Below are 13,332 nucleotides of genomic sequence, written 5' to 3'. Positions count from 1 at the left end.
GAAGGACATCCGCTGTGTAAAAACTTGCTGGATAAGTTGGTGGTTCATTCTGCTGTGGCAACCCCGGATTAATAAAGGGACTAAGCCGACAAGAAAATGAATGAAATAAATGAATTTTTTTTTTTAATTAAAAATATTATTTAAAAATATTTTATTGCTAATACTACAATTAAATGCATGGTATAATAATGGATAAATGCAAATAAATCCAAATGTGTTTATCCAATAAATAAATAAACATACTGTGCTATGTAGAATAAAAAATAAATTAAGCCAAGTGCTGAGGAGATATAGCTACTATTTAAAGTAAACTGGATTTTAATTAATTGTGTAAAATCTGCCTTTTTAGGCATGTGTAACAACTAACCCCCTGTCTGTAACATCTAGCCCCAGAGGTGGGGTAAATAGTAATATTTTTACTCCTGGCACTTTTGGGAATACTGCACAGAAACCATAGGTCCGACGATCATACAACCAGTGCTCATTTGTAGGAGAGGCCTGTGTGTTGCTGGTAAAAACAAATGGTTTGTCTAAGCCCATTACTTTGTTCATTATTTGACCAAAACCAAAAAGTGCTACTTTGTGTTTCGCTTCCCCCGACTGTATAACATTATAAGCAGGCCTAAAGCATCTACGCATTACAGAATATTTGCAGGGAAACTTTTAAAGGTATTTTTGAAACTTTGTAATGTCAATTTAGCACAAAACTAACGTTAAAGAGTTTCAAAAATGCATTTGTATTGTTTGAGGGGTAACCTGCACATTTTGATCATCTTCAGAGAGCCCAAACCAGCAGGTTCCAGTAAAACAAGCACATTATACCTAAAGTGAGCACTTCCTTTAAACACCAAAACAAAAATATAACAAAAATATATGCATATTCTTAATAGAAATATGAAATCATGTAAATTTCCATTGATTCAACAGTTTAGTGTAAAAGACTCTTCAGTTTATTAGTTTTTAACCATGTATGGTGTTTGCAGTACTTACAATCTTTAAATAAACCCAAATAATAAGTAATACAGGTATGAAGTGGACCAAACAAGTTTTATAAAACGTAATAAATCTGAAATCATTAAACGTGGGGATTTGTTTCAAGTGCTTAACATTTAAACGTTTCAAAAATACATTTCATGGAAAATAAAACTATTTTTTGAGGGGTGACCTGCACGTTTTGATGATATTCAGCCATATAGAAAGAGCCCAAACCAGCAGGTCCCAGTAAAAATAAGCACATTATACCTTAAGAGAGCCCTTCCTTTAAACACCAAAACAAAACACGGCAGGTCAGAAACCCACAGCGAGCGCTGGAGGAGATCTCGGACCACCCAGCGCTGCACCCACACCCTGCAGCTACAGCTACTGACATCAGTAAGAAAAACACAGCTTCCACCTCCACACCGTACGCTCTTCTGTCCTCACTCGGATACTCAAAGGCTGTATAGTAGTTTAAATTAAGTGTTTTATTCTTAAATCATGACGCAACATATCTGATATCATTACAGTTTGATAGGTTAAAAAAATAATCAAGGTTTTTATCCAAACAACAAATTTCTGTGAATTCAATCATCGTACACCATGAATAGGCATGGGCCGATGATGATATCCTCTTAGGGCCTGAGTGTCCACATATCTGGACAGCACATTTTTAGCTTATAAGTGGCTATTTTAAAATACTTTGAATGTTTTATATTTTGTTACAGACATACAGTGTCATCCTGCAGCATATGAAATGTCCCAAACCCTATTTTTAGCTGTACAAAATGGGGAAAAAGGTTGTTTTTACTGTCTGATAGTCAAAGCAAATAAAAAAAATTCTATGCATAAAAAAAAAAGGAAAAAGTGTTTTATGTAAATTCGCACCACGAGTCCTCATATATGGACATCATTTTTCTCTGAAAGTACATCATATCAAAAGATGATACTTAGATTTTTATTCTATTTAGTTTCCAATAAGCCCAAATAGCAAAGAGAAATAAAAAATGCAAGTAATAAAATCCGCCTGATCTCATGAGAAAACGTAAGTATTTAACGTTTTGCCAGTTTAGTGGCTAATTCATACGAATTCGAGTTCAGTCGTACGAAATTGTACGATTTTAAAAAGGAGGCGTGGCCCCTAACCCCACCCCTAAACCCAACAGTCATTGGGTGATGAGCAAATCATACTAAACTGTATGAATTAGATCGTACGAATTCATACGAATTAGCCACGAAATGAAAAAGTTACAAATTGCCGTGAGATTGTGTTGAAAAAAACACCTCAGGCCTTAAGAGGAAATGTAAACCTCGGATGAAAATATCACGGTTTCACAGTATTGTGATTACTGCTCTAAATATATTCTTTTTAAATATCTGGATAAAAAACTAAAACTTTTCCCCTTTTGAAACACTGGAGCAGTCAATATGTCAGGCGAAATAATTCAAGTGAATTATTGACTTTTGCTGTTTTCACTAGTTTCAAAAGCACTGATTTCTTTACAATTTAAAACAGCATCTTTGGAGATGTTTTCTGCTGGAGATAATGGTGTCCTAAGAAACAAACAAACAAACAAACAAACAAAAAAAAAAAATAAATAAAAATAATTAAAAATGTTCTTACATATACTGTGGAAACAGTATAGCAGAAAATTGGCGGTTTTAAAATCTTGACTTTTCGAAACCGCGGTATACCTTGAAAATGTTTATCGGCTCATGCCTAACTATAGTTAGGCTGTAACAAAATATAAAACATTCAAAAACTTTAGTTAGTTTTGACATGTCTTTAAAACAAGACAGGATTACTTTTTGATCTTGAAAATCTTTCTTGATTTTAAGAATTTTTAGATATTTGCTCTACAAACAATAAATAATATGCCAATATTAAGTGAGTTTTTCCTTAAAACAGGCAAAATAATCTGCCAATGGGGTAAGCAAAAAAATCTTGTTTTTCCTTTTGATGTAAGATTTTTTTGCTTACCCCATTGGCATATTATTTTGCCTGTTTTAAGGAAAAACTCACTTAATATTGGCATATTATTTCTCAAAACAAGATAATATGTTTTGCTTGTCTAGAGAATTCTCCTTTATTTGAGAATCTTTAGATATTTAGACTCGAAACAAGACAAAAAATCTAAATAAGAAAAGCATTTTTTGCAGCGTAAACACTGTCGTCACTGCAGTTATCATCTTGTTTGTAGAGCAAATATCTAAAAATTCTTAAAATCAAGAAAGATTTTCAAGATCAAAAAGTAATCCTGTCTTGTTTTAAAGACATGTCAAAACTAACTAAAGTTTTTCTTTAAAACAAGCAAAATAATCTTGTTTTCGCTTTTAAATAAAATTATTTTGCTTGTTTTTGAGAAAAGCTTACTTAATTTTAACATTATAACTGAAAACAAGACAATATTTTTACCTGTCTTGCTTGTAATAATTCTTAATTTGATAATTTTTAGATATTTGCACTAGAAACAAGACTGCAACCTTAAAAACATCATTTTACTAACACTTTAAACATCATAAACTCAAAATTAATAAACATCATAAACACAAAATTAATGAAGTTAACTTAATTGTTTTAACAAATTTAAGTGGACTTGACATAAAACTCTTAAGTTAACTCTTAAGACACCAAAAATGATCAATTAGTTGACCATTATATGATCAATTAGTCAAGACAGCATGTTTTTAGTTCATTGTAACTCATGAAACTAAGTTAACCATGTTGTAACTTAATTTGGTAAGTTATGCAAGCTGTTTTAAGTCAGTTTAACACCACATAAGTTCAGTGGACTCATAGGGTTAATTTGATTCAGCTTAAAAAATTTAAGTCAACCAGGGTTTTTTACAGTGTGCGGATACACATTGCAATATCGATGCTCAAATGATATATTGTTCAGACCTACTGAGGAGTTTATATATATTCTTACACATATATTATACACACTACATGCACACGGTGCAAAAACGAGATGAGCTAAAGTATATTTAAACCAAAATGTCCAACTACAAAACGTGCTGACCAATTCATTAAGCACTTCATTAAACTTCATCTATATGTTCTTCACACTACACACACACACACACTACACACACACTCAAACACACGCTGAAAAAAATAAGAAAATACGAGAGAAACAGGACAGTTTGAGTCTGGAATGGAGGAAGTGACTGTAAACAGACTTTCCCAGATGCTCAGAGCGAATGCCACGCAGTCTGGCCTCCAAAATAAAGCCGAATGCTTTCACTTCCACGCGGTCTGAGAGCCGCTCTAAATCCGGAGGCCTGGCCTGCAGAGGCGCGCGTCCCCCCGCAGAGAGGAGCAGCGGTGGGTGTGGCCCCTGAGGACATGGTTTTTGAGGGGGCCCCTCCCGAATGCTCAGCTGCATGCCAGCGCCCAAGGGCTCCAGTCTGCCTGACCAAAACCACCGCCAGCTACCCACGCCACGTTACACAGGCCAGCTGGTGGACGACGCCCCCTACTGGAGCTGCCACAAACAGCTCACTATCCACCTGTAGATGCGCAATGCACACAGCGAACATGCTCTTGCATATATCTATCATCGCATGCATGCACTGCACAAAATGCTTCTCTTACTTGGAGATTGTCTTGATTATAGTCCAAATATCTAACAAATTATAAACCAAGAAGCATTTTCTAGACAAGCACAAATATTTTCTTGTTTTCAGAAGAAATGAGTCAAAATTAGGTGAGTTTTCTTCTTAAAACAAGCTAAATAATCTGCCAATAAAGGGTAAGAAGAATAATCCTCTTTCAAAGCTAAACTAGATTATTGTTTTACCTCACTGGCACATTAGTTTGTTTGTTTAAAGGAAAAACATGCTTATTTTTGCCACATTATGCTTTTCTTACACATTTGCATGCACACATTTCACACCACATCCATGCACAGCACAATAAATGCTTTTGTTTTGTTTCTAGCGCAAATCAGGGTTCAACAATAAAGACTGATGAGCAGCGTGAGAGATGTTCGGGACAGTAGAGAGAATCGTTACTGGCCCGATCAGGCCACTGCTGCCTTGTCAAAATTTTCATTTGCCTGCGACTATTTATCAGTATCTTAGAATCGAGAAACAATTTGTGCTTTTAAGTCTTTGACACCACGTTTTCTGTGAAGTCGTAAACAGCATATTGCTTTTTGGTTCCTTGATTGGATGCTGGATGTTGCGAGAATGCCTGGTAAAGACCAGTACAGTGAAGAGACGACAACATCAAAATATGAGGCTAAAAGAAATGTCTGTTAGTGACGTTGTGGAAACAGATATTCACATACAACACAACAATAATAAATGATGTTTTGTATAGTTTTCTGTCACTTTTAAGTCTGACACCTTTTGTTTTACAACACATTACCTGCACATTTTCCATACTGCTATTTTTTTAACATTTTAAACATATTTCAATTTTAGATTTACAGACATTATTTTTGACACATTATTTAAAATATGTGGCTAAGAAATTGCTATTTTTTAAATTTATTTATGTATTTATTTTGGAGGCACCAGTGAAAAGTTTGGCAGGGCAAGTAAAATTCTAAACCGCTGGTCCAGTCCAGCCAGTAGAAAATGTCTTAGCGTTGAACCCTGCAAATATCTACAAAATCTACGCATCGATGAATTGGCTCTTCAGTGTTTGAACTCTCAGTAATGATTAAATCACACTGAACTGAGCTAAACTGAACTGAACTTAAACATTAAAAACTGAACTACACTGTTCCAGTTACTGAACCACACTGTTCCAGTTACTATGACCATTTATGTGAAGCTGCTTTGACACAATCTACATTGTAAAAGCGCTATACAAATAAAGCTGAATTGAATTGAATTGAATCTACAAAATCTTAAATTAAGAAGCATTTTCTAGACAAGTACAAATCTTTTCTTTTTTCCAGAAGTAATGAGTCAAAATAAGTGAGTTTTCTTCTTAAAACAAGCTAAATAATCTGCCAATATAGGGTAAGAAGAACAATCCTACTTCAAAGCTAAACTAGATTTTTTTTTACCTCACTGCAACATTAGTTTGCTCGTTTTAAGGAAAAACATGTTTATTTTTGCCACATTATGCTTTTCTTACACATTTCACACCACATCCATGCACAGCACAAAAAAAATGCTTTTGTTTTGTTTCTAGCCCAAATCAGGGTTCAACAATAAAGACTGATGAGCAGCGTGAGAGATGTTCGGGACAGTAGAGAGAATCGTTACTGGCCCGATCAGGCCAGTGCTGCCTTGTCACAAAATTTTCATTTGCCTGCGACTATTTATCAGTTGCATGCAAAAACAGTCTTAGAAACGAGACACAAATTGTGCTTTTAAGTCTTTGACACCACGTTTTCTGTGAAGTCGTAAACAGCATATTGCTTTTTGGTTCCTTGATTGGATGCTGGATGTTGCGAGAATGCCTGGTAAAGACCAGTACAGTGAAGAGATGACAACATCAAAATATGAGGCTAAAAGAAATGTCTGTTAGTGACGTTGTGGAAACAGATTCACATGGGTACAACACAACAATAATAAATGATGTTTTGTATAGTTTTCCGTCACTTTTAAGTCAGACACCTTTTGTTTTACAACACATTACCTGCACATTTTCCATACTGCTATTTTTTTACTGCTGAACATTTTAACATTTTAAACATATTTAAATTTTAGATTTACAGACATTATTTTTGACACATTATTTAAAATATGTGGCTAAGAAATTGCTATTTTTTATTCATTTATGTATTTATTTTGGAGGCACCAGTGAAAATTTTGGCAGGGCAAGTAAAATTCTAAACCGCTGGTCCAGTCCAGCCAGTAGAAAATGTCTTAGCGTTGAACCCTGCAAATATCTACAAAATCTTAAATTAAGAAGCATTTTCTAGACAAGCACAAATATTTTCTTTTTTCCAGAAGTAATGAGTCAAAATAAGTGAGTTTTCTTCTTAAAACAAGCTAATAATCTGACAATATAGGGTAAGAAGAACAATCCTACTTCAAAGCTAAAACTAGATTTTTTTTTACCTCACTGCAACATTAGTTTGCTCGTTTTAAGGAAAAACATGTTTATTTTTGCCACATTATGCTTTTCTTACACATTTCACACCACATCCATGCACAGCACAATAAATGCTTTTGTTTTGTTTCTAGCCCAAATCAGGGTTCAACAATAAAGACTGATGAGCAGCGTGAGAGATGTTCAGGACAGTAGAGAAAATCATTACTGGCCCGATCAGGCCAGTGCTGCCTTGTCACAAAATTTTCATTTGCCTGCGACTATTTATCAGTTGCATGCAAAAACAGTCTTAGAATCGAGAAACAAATTGTGCTTTTAAGTCTTTGACACCACGTTTTCTGTGAAGTCGTAAACAGCATATTGCTTTTTGGTTCCTTGATTGGATGCTGGATGTTGCGAGAATGCCTGGTAAAGACCAGTACAGTGAAGAGACGACAACATCAAATTATGAGGCTAAAAGAAATGTGTGTTAGTGACGTTGTGGAAACAGATATTCACATGGGTATAACACAACAATATTAAATGATGTTTTGTATAGTTTTCCATCACTTTTAAGTCAGACACCTTTTGTTTTGCAATAAAACTCCTGCACATCTCCCATACTGCTATTTTTTACTGCTAAATATTTTAACATTTTAAACATATTTAAATTTTAGATTACCAGACATTATTTTTGACACATTATTTAAAATATGTGGCTAAGAAATTGCTATTTTTTAAATTTATTTATGTATTTATTTTGGTGCCACCAGTGAAAATTTTGGCAGGGCAAGTAAAAATCTAAACCGCTGGTCCAGTCCAGCCAGTAGAAAATGTCCTCAGCGTTGAACCCTGCAAATATCTACAAAATCTTAAATTAAGAAGCATTTTTTAGGTGAGTTTTCTTCTTAAAACAAGCTAAAAATCTGCCAATATAGGGGAAGAAGAACAATCCTACTTCAAAGCTAAACTAGATTATTTTTTTCCCCACTGGCAGATTAGTTTGCTTGTTTTAAGGAAAAACATGTTTATTTTTGACACGTTATGCTTTTCTTACACATTTCACACCACATCCATGCACAGCACAAAAAAAAAATTAAAATAAATAAAATAAAATCAAAGCTTTTGTTTTGTTTCTAGCCCAAATCAGGGTTCAACAATGAGAACTGCCCGATGAGCAGCATGAGAGATGTTCGGGACAGTGAAGAGACGACAATATCAAAAATATGAGGCTAAAAGAAATGTCTATTACTGACGTTGTGGAAACAGATTCACATGGGTATAACACAACAATAATAAATGATGTTTTGTATAGTTTTCTGTCACTTTTAAGTTAGACACCTTTTGTTTTACAACACATTACCTGCACATTTTCCATACTGCTATTTTTTACTGCTAAATATTTTAACATTTTAAACATATTTTAATTCTAGATTCACAGACATTATTTTTGACACATTATTTAAAATATGTGGCTAAGAAATTGCTATTTTTTTTTTTATTTTGGCAGGGCAAGTAATAATCTGAACCGCTGGTCCAGTCAAGCCAGTAGAAAACGTCCTTTGTGTTGAACCCTGCAAATATCTACAAAAGCTTAAACCAAGAAGCATTTTCTAGACAAGCACAAATATTTTCTTGTTTTCAGAAATAATGAGTCAAAATTAAGTGAATTTTCTTCTTAAAAGAAGTTAAATAATCTGCCAATATAGGGTAAGAAGAATAATCTTACTTCAAAGCTAAAACTAGATTATTTTTCTTACCTCACTGGCAGATTAAGAATGAACATGCATATTTTTGACACTAAAGATGCTTTTCTTACAAATTAGCATGCAAACATTTCACATTGCATATGCACAGAAAAAAAAACACTTCAAATCCAAAAATCTACAACATCTTAAACCAAGAAGAATTTTCTAGATGAGCACAAATAATGTGCTGTTTTCAGAAATAATGAGTCAAAATTAAAGAGTTAAAACAAGCAAAATAAATGTCAATGGGGTAAGCAAAATAATCCAGTTTTCTCCTTGAAATAAGATTAATCTGCTCACTATCCACCTGTAGATGTGCACCGCACACTGCAAAAATGCTCTTTTTATAAATTTGCATGCATATATCCATCATCGCATCCATGCACTGCACAAAAAAAAAACCTTGTCTTACTTAGTTTTTGCCTCGTGTCTAGCCCAAATAATACCTAAAAATTCTTAAATCAAGAAGCATTTTCTAGACTACTAACAAATAATGTTTTGGCTTCAGAAATATTGTCAAATTAAAGTGCGTTTTTCCTGAAAACAAGCAAAGTTATCTGCCCGTGGGGTAAGTAAAATAGTCTCATGTTAAAAGAAAAAACAAGATTACTGTGCTTACCCCATTGCCATATTATTTAGCTTGTTTTAAGGAAAAACCTGCTCATTTTGGGACATATTTTTACAAGGGCCAGCTAGTGGACGACGCCCCCTATTGGGCTTGCTAGAAACAACTTACAATCCACCTGTGGATGAGCAATGCACACACTAAATGCTTGTCTTACAAATGTGCATGCATATTTCACACTACATGCATGCACTGCAATAAATGCTTCTCTTACTTAGAGTTTTTGCCTTGTTTCTCGCCCAAATACCTAAAAATTCTTAAACCAAGAAGCATTTTCTAAACAAGCAGAAAATACTTGTCTTATTTTCAAAAATAATGAGCCAAAAATAAGCAGGTTTTTCCTTTAAACAAGCAAAAAATATCTGACAATGGGGCAAGCAAAATAATCGCTTTGAAATAATATTAATTTGCTCACCCCGTTGGCAGATTATTTTGTATTATAATGAAAGCTTAGTTTTCCCAGTGATGGGTTGCAGCTGGAAGGGTATCCGCTGTGTAAAACATGCTGGATAAGTTGGCGGTTCATTTTGCTGTGGCGACCCCTGATTAATAAAGGAACTAAGCCAAAAATAAATAAATGAATGGAACCTTAATGTTAAGCATGACTGTATTTGCAATACGTTCGATTTAATTTATTTAAGAGAAGGGGTGATGCACTAATTTAAATCAACATAAAGAAATTATGAGTAAAATGTCTGGATGCATCGAAAGGATTTAGGAGTATAATGTTAAATTTTGCCACTTCTCTGCATCCTAAACAAGCATAATGCAATACACTCCCAGCGTAAACAAGCAAAGCCTGAATATAAATTGAATAAATTGGAAAACACTGGAAGTCTTACATTTGATTAATGGTTATGAACAGGGCCAGACGAAATCTGCGGACGTTTTTTGCTATTTCTGCTGAGAATTTTGGTAAAAATCTGCGGATTTCTGCGGAATTATTTTGGGAGTATACATCGGAGTATCATAACTAAAACCTTAATATATTAAACAGAAAGTAATAAATTACTGAATAAAAACTGAATAAATTCAGATTTACACATTTACTCAAGTAAATAAACAGAATTAATAATGAGCTAAAAATCTGCAGAAATCTGCGGAATTCTGCGAAAAATCTGTGGAATTCTGCGTGCGCAGACTCCATGTGGGCCTAGTTATGAATAAAACTAGGCATAATTAGTCATTGACCCATTTTGATGTTTAAAGCACATTTTGCAGATTGGAAAGAACCTTTTAAAGAATAATATTTACTTTTCTTTTAAAGAATTTAAAGAAAATAAGATAGGAAAATGAGCATGCCTACACTGTTAAAAAAAAACTGGTTGCCTTAGATTTTAGCTGAATTAAATTAACCCTGTGAGTCTATTGAACTTATGTTTTGTTAAACTAATTTAAAACAGCTTTCATAACTTATCAAATTAAGTTAGAACATGATTTACCTAATTTATTAAGTTGCGATGAACTTAAAGCATATGCTGCCATAACTAATTGATCGTATAATTTTTACAGTGCGATATTTATGAATGCAAAATGGGGAAAACAATTCATATTTCACTGTGGAAATTAAATTAGATTTGACTTACATGAGGCAATATTTTAAACTCAAAATCGCAAACCTGTACGAAAAGCTCATTTAAAAAGAGTTGCTTTGTTGTATGCAAACATTCAACATTCAAAATTTAACCTTAAACTTTTTAAAAGTTGAAAATTAAGTGATATCTTCAGACTCAAAAGGAAAAAGAATAAATGTAGTAAATAAAAAGTCTGTGCATCAAAAAAAAATAGATATAATATATTCTATTAATTCTATCAACGTACACCCAAAATCAATTTAGTCAAAGTGACTTCTCTGGACAGCAAATTTCCCAAAATACAAAAGTTGTGTATTTAAAAGCTGTGTATTTTTTTCAGCCAAATCATAACATTACTTGGAGTTAAAAAAAAAAAAAATTATAAAATGCATCCAAAGCATTGAGGTCAAACATTAAATTATTCACATCATTAATTCTTACAACAAGCAACAATCTTGATAATATATTGCATAGTAGGCTAATCACTAATAAAATCACAAAAAAGGCTAAGAGTTATCACTAGACATTACTTTTATTGGCCAACATAAATTAAGTTTAAACAATGAAATATAGATTTTCAAAAAGCTTTTAACACTTACCGAAATTCTCAAATGCTATAAACATTTACAAAACAAGTTTGAAATGTTTTTAAATATATGTGCTTTCTTTAAGAAATACGTGACCTACAGTACACACAAGCAGCGATACCACAAGAACCACTTCAGCCAAACTCTGAGCTGGATTTGTGCTACAGGCTTTCCAGAAGGAGATTTTAGCATTCAGAAATGAAAACACAACAAACGTTCAGTAGCAAACACAGATAATTCAAACATCACTGAAGGTCTCTTGGAATAAACGATGCATTAAAACCATGTGGCTTACAATAATATGCAGTAAAGCTTGACCACACTTCTGGAAAAAAAAGGTTCCTGGCATTATTTAATGCTCCATAAAGCACATTTTCATTACACAAAAGAGTCTTTATACAAAGGAGATTAAGATTCTCTTAAAAATAATTACAAAATGGTTCTTTTAAAAATTTGTAGAGCCAATATAGCTTTTCCATGGCCGCACATTTGTAACACTTATTTCTGTGCATGAATGACCAAATTATATTCATTTCAGTACTTTGACCATTATAAAGACATGCTACTTTAAAATATGTTGTTCATTTAAACAATCAGCAACAGCAAGTAATGTCCAACATACATAATAGCATACAACTACACAAGCAGGCACTGAAAATACGTGAACATAATTCTCAAACAATGTACATTTTAATCAAACTGTCTATAATATATGTATTTAAAGCACTCATTTTATGTATGTTATTGTTTATGGGGGGCACATATTAAACATGTGCATAACAAATAATGGGTTTTGCTCAATATAACTAGCCTAACGTTACCAAGCAGTACTTTTTGTCTTGTTTTGTTAAGTGGCTATCTTACCTTTAATAGGATAGTTGGTTTTACGTGGCTATAAACATGGCTCAGAGCATTACAAACCAATCCTTAATAATTAATAAACGTCATTCTAGAAATTGATTTTGATGCTAGTAGGCTATGTGACTTTAAATGGCTCAAAACGCCGCCAAAAACGCCATAAGCGCGCGCTTTTTGTTTTGTTTACCTGACGTGGATGGAATCGTGGTGTATGTTGTACATAGCCTATTTATAAGTTTAGATGTGTGATTTATGTGACTTACTTGATGATGATATGACGGAAATAATCTTGTAGTGAGTCATTCTGGTCCAGTTTTTGACTGTAAACTATCGCGATTGTTTGGTAAAGACGAGCGCTAATGCTAACGAATATAACTAGCACCCTCTGTTGGTCAAATCAAACACCACTTGTTATTTAGCTTTGTGGAGCTGGAATGTACAGTAAAAATGGGGACATTTGCAGGAATGGACACCAAAAACAGGTTGGTCAGTGCACGGAAAACAAAACACTCAAAACACATTTACCACACATAAATAGCTAACATGTTTAGCATCAGTGTATTGTTTAATATTGATTAAAAAATATTTAATTTTCAACAAAAATGAACAAAAATGTTTCATATATATTATCTTAATATTTATGAAACTAATACAGTTTAATCACAAAATTTAAAGGCAAAAACACATAAAAAGTAATCTTTTATATACAATACCTATAAAGTACATGTTTAGCATCGTTGTATTGTTCAATAATTGATAAAAAAACGTTTAATTATCAACAAAAATGTTTAATATATAATATCTTTGGAACAAATACAGTTTAAACACTAAATTTAAAACCAAAAACACATCAAAAAGTCATCTACAATACTTAACCATTTTATAAAGTATATTAGAATGAGCTCATAAAATTGTCTGCATGATCATTTTGCAATAATTAGAAAAATACTAGCTTCCCTCGCAGGCC

General features: G+C 33.2%; 1 protein-coding gene across 2 annotated transcripts in view; it reads right to left on the bottom strand.

The window, feature by feature from the left end:
- The window catches only part of sp7 (Sp7 transcription factor), a 51,331-nt gene extending 38,585 nt beyond the window's left edge, over positions 1–12,746 (bottom strand). Inside the window, exon 1 of one of the 2 annotated variants that reach the window (NM_212863.2) lies at positions 12,629–12,746. The gene's annotated coding sequence lies outside the window, so the exon portion shown is untranslated. The remainder of the gene's footprint in view (positions 1–12,628) is intronic. The other variant, XM_073952781.1, reaches the window with a different exon arrangement.
- Between the last annotated feature and the right edge of the window lie 586 nt (positions 12,747–13,332).

The sequence above is a fragment of the Danio rerio genome, chromosome 6 (genome assembly GCF_049306965.1).
Source record: "Danio rerio strain Tuebingen ecotype United States chromosome 6, GRCz12tu, whole genome shotgun sequence".
Taxonomy (NCBI): Eukaryota; Metazoa; Chordata; class Actinopteri; order Cypriniformes; family Danionidae; genus Danio; species Danio rerio.
The sequence above is the reverse complement of the archived record's forward strand: the minus strand, read 5'-3'. Positions and strand labels throughout refer to the sequence as shown.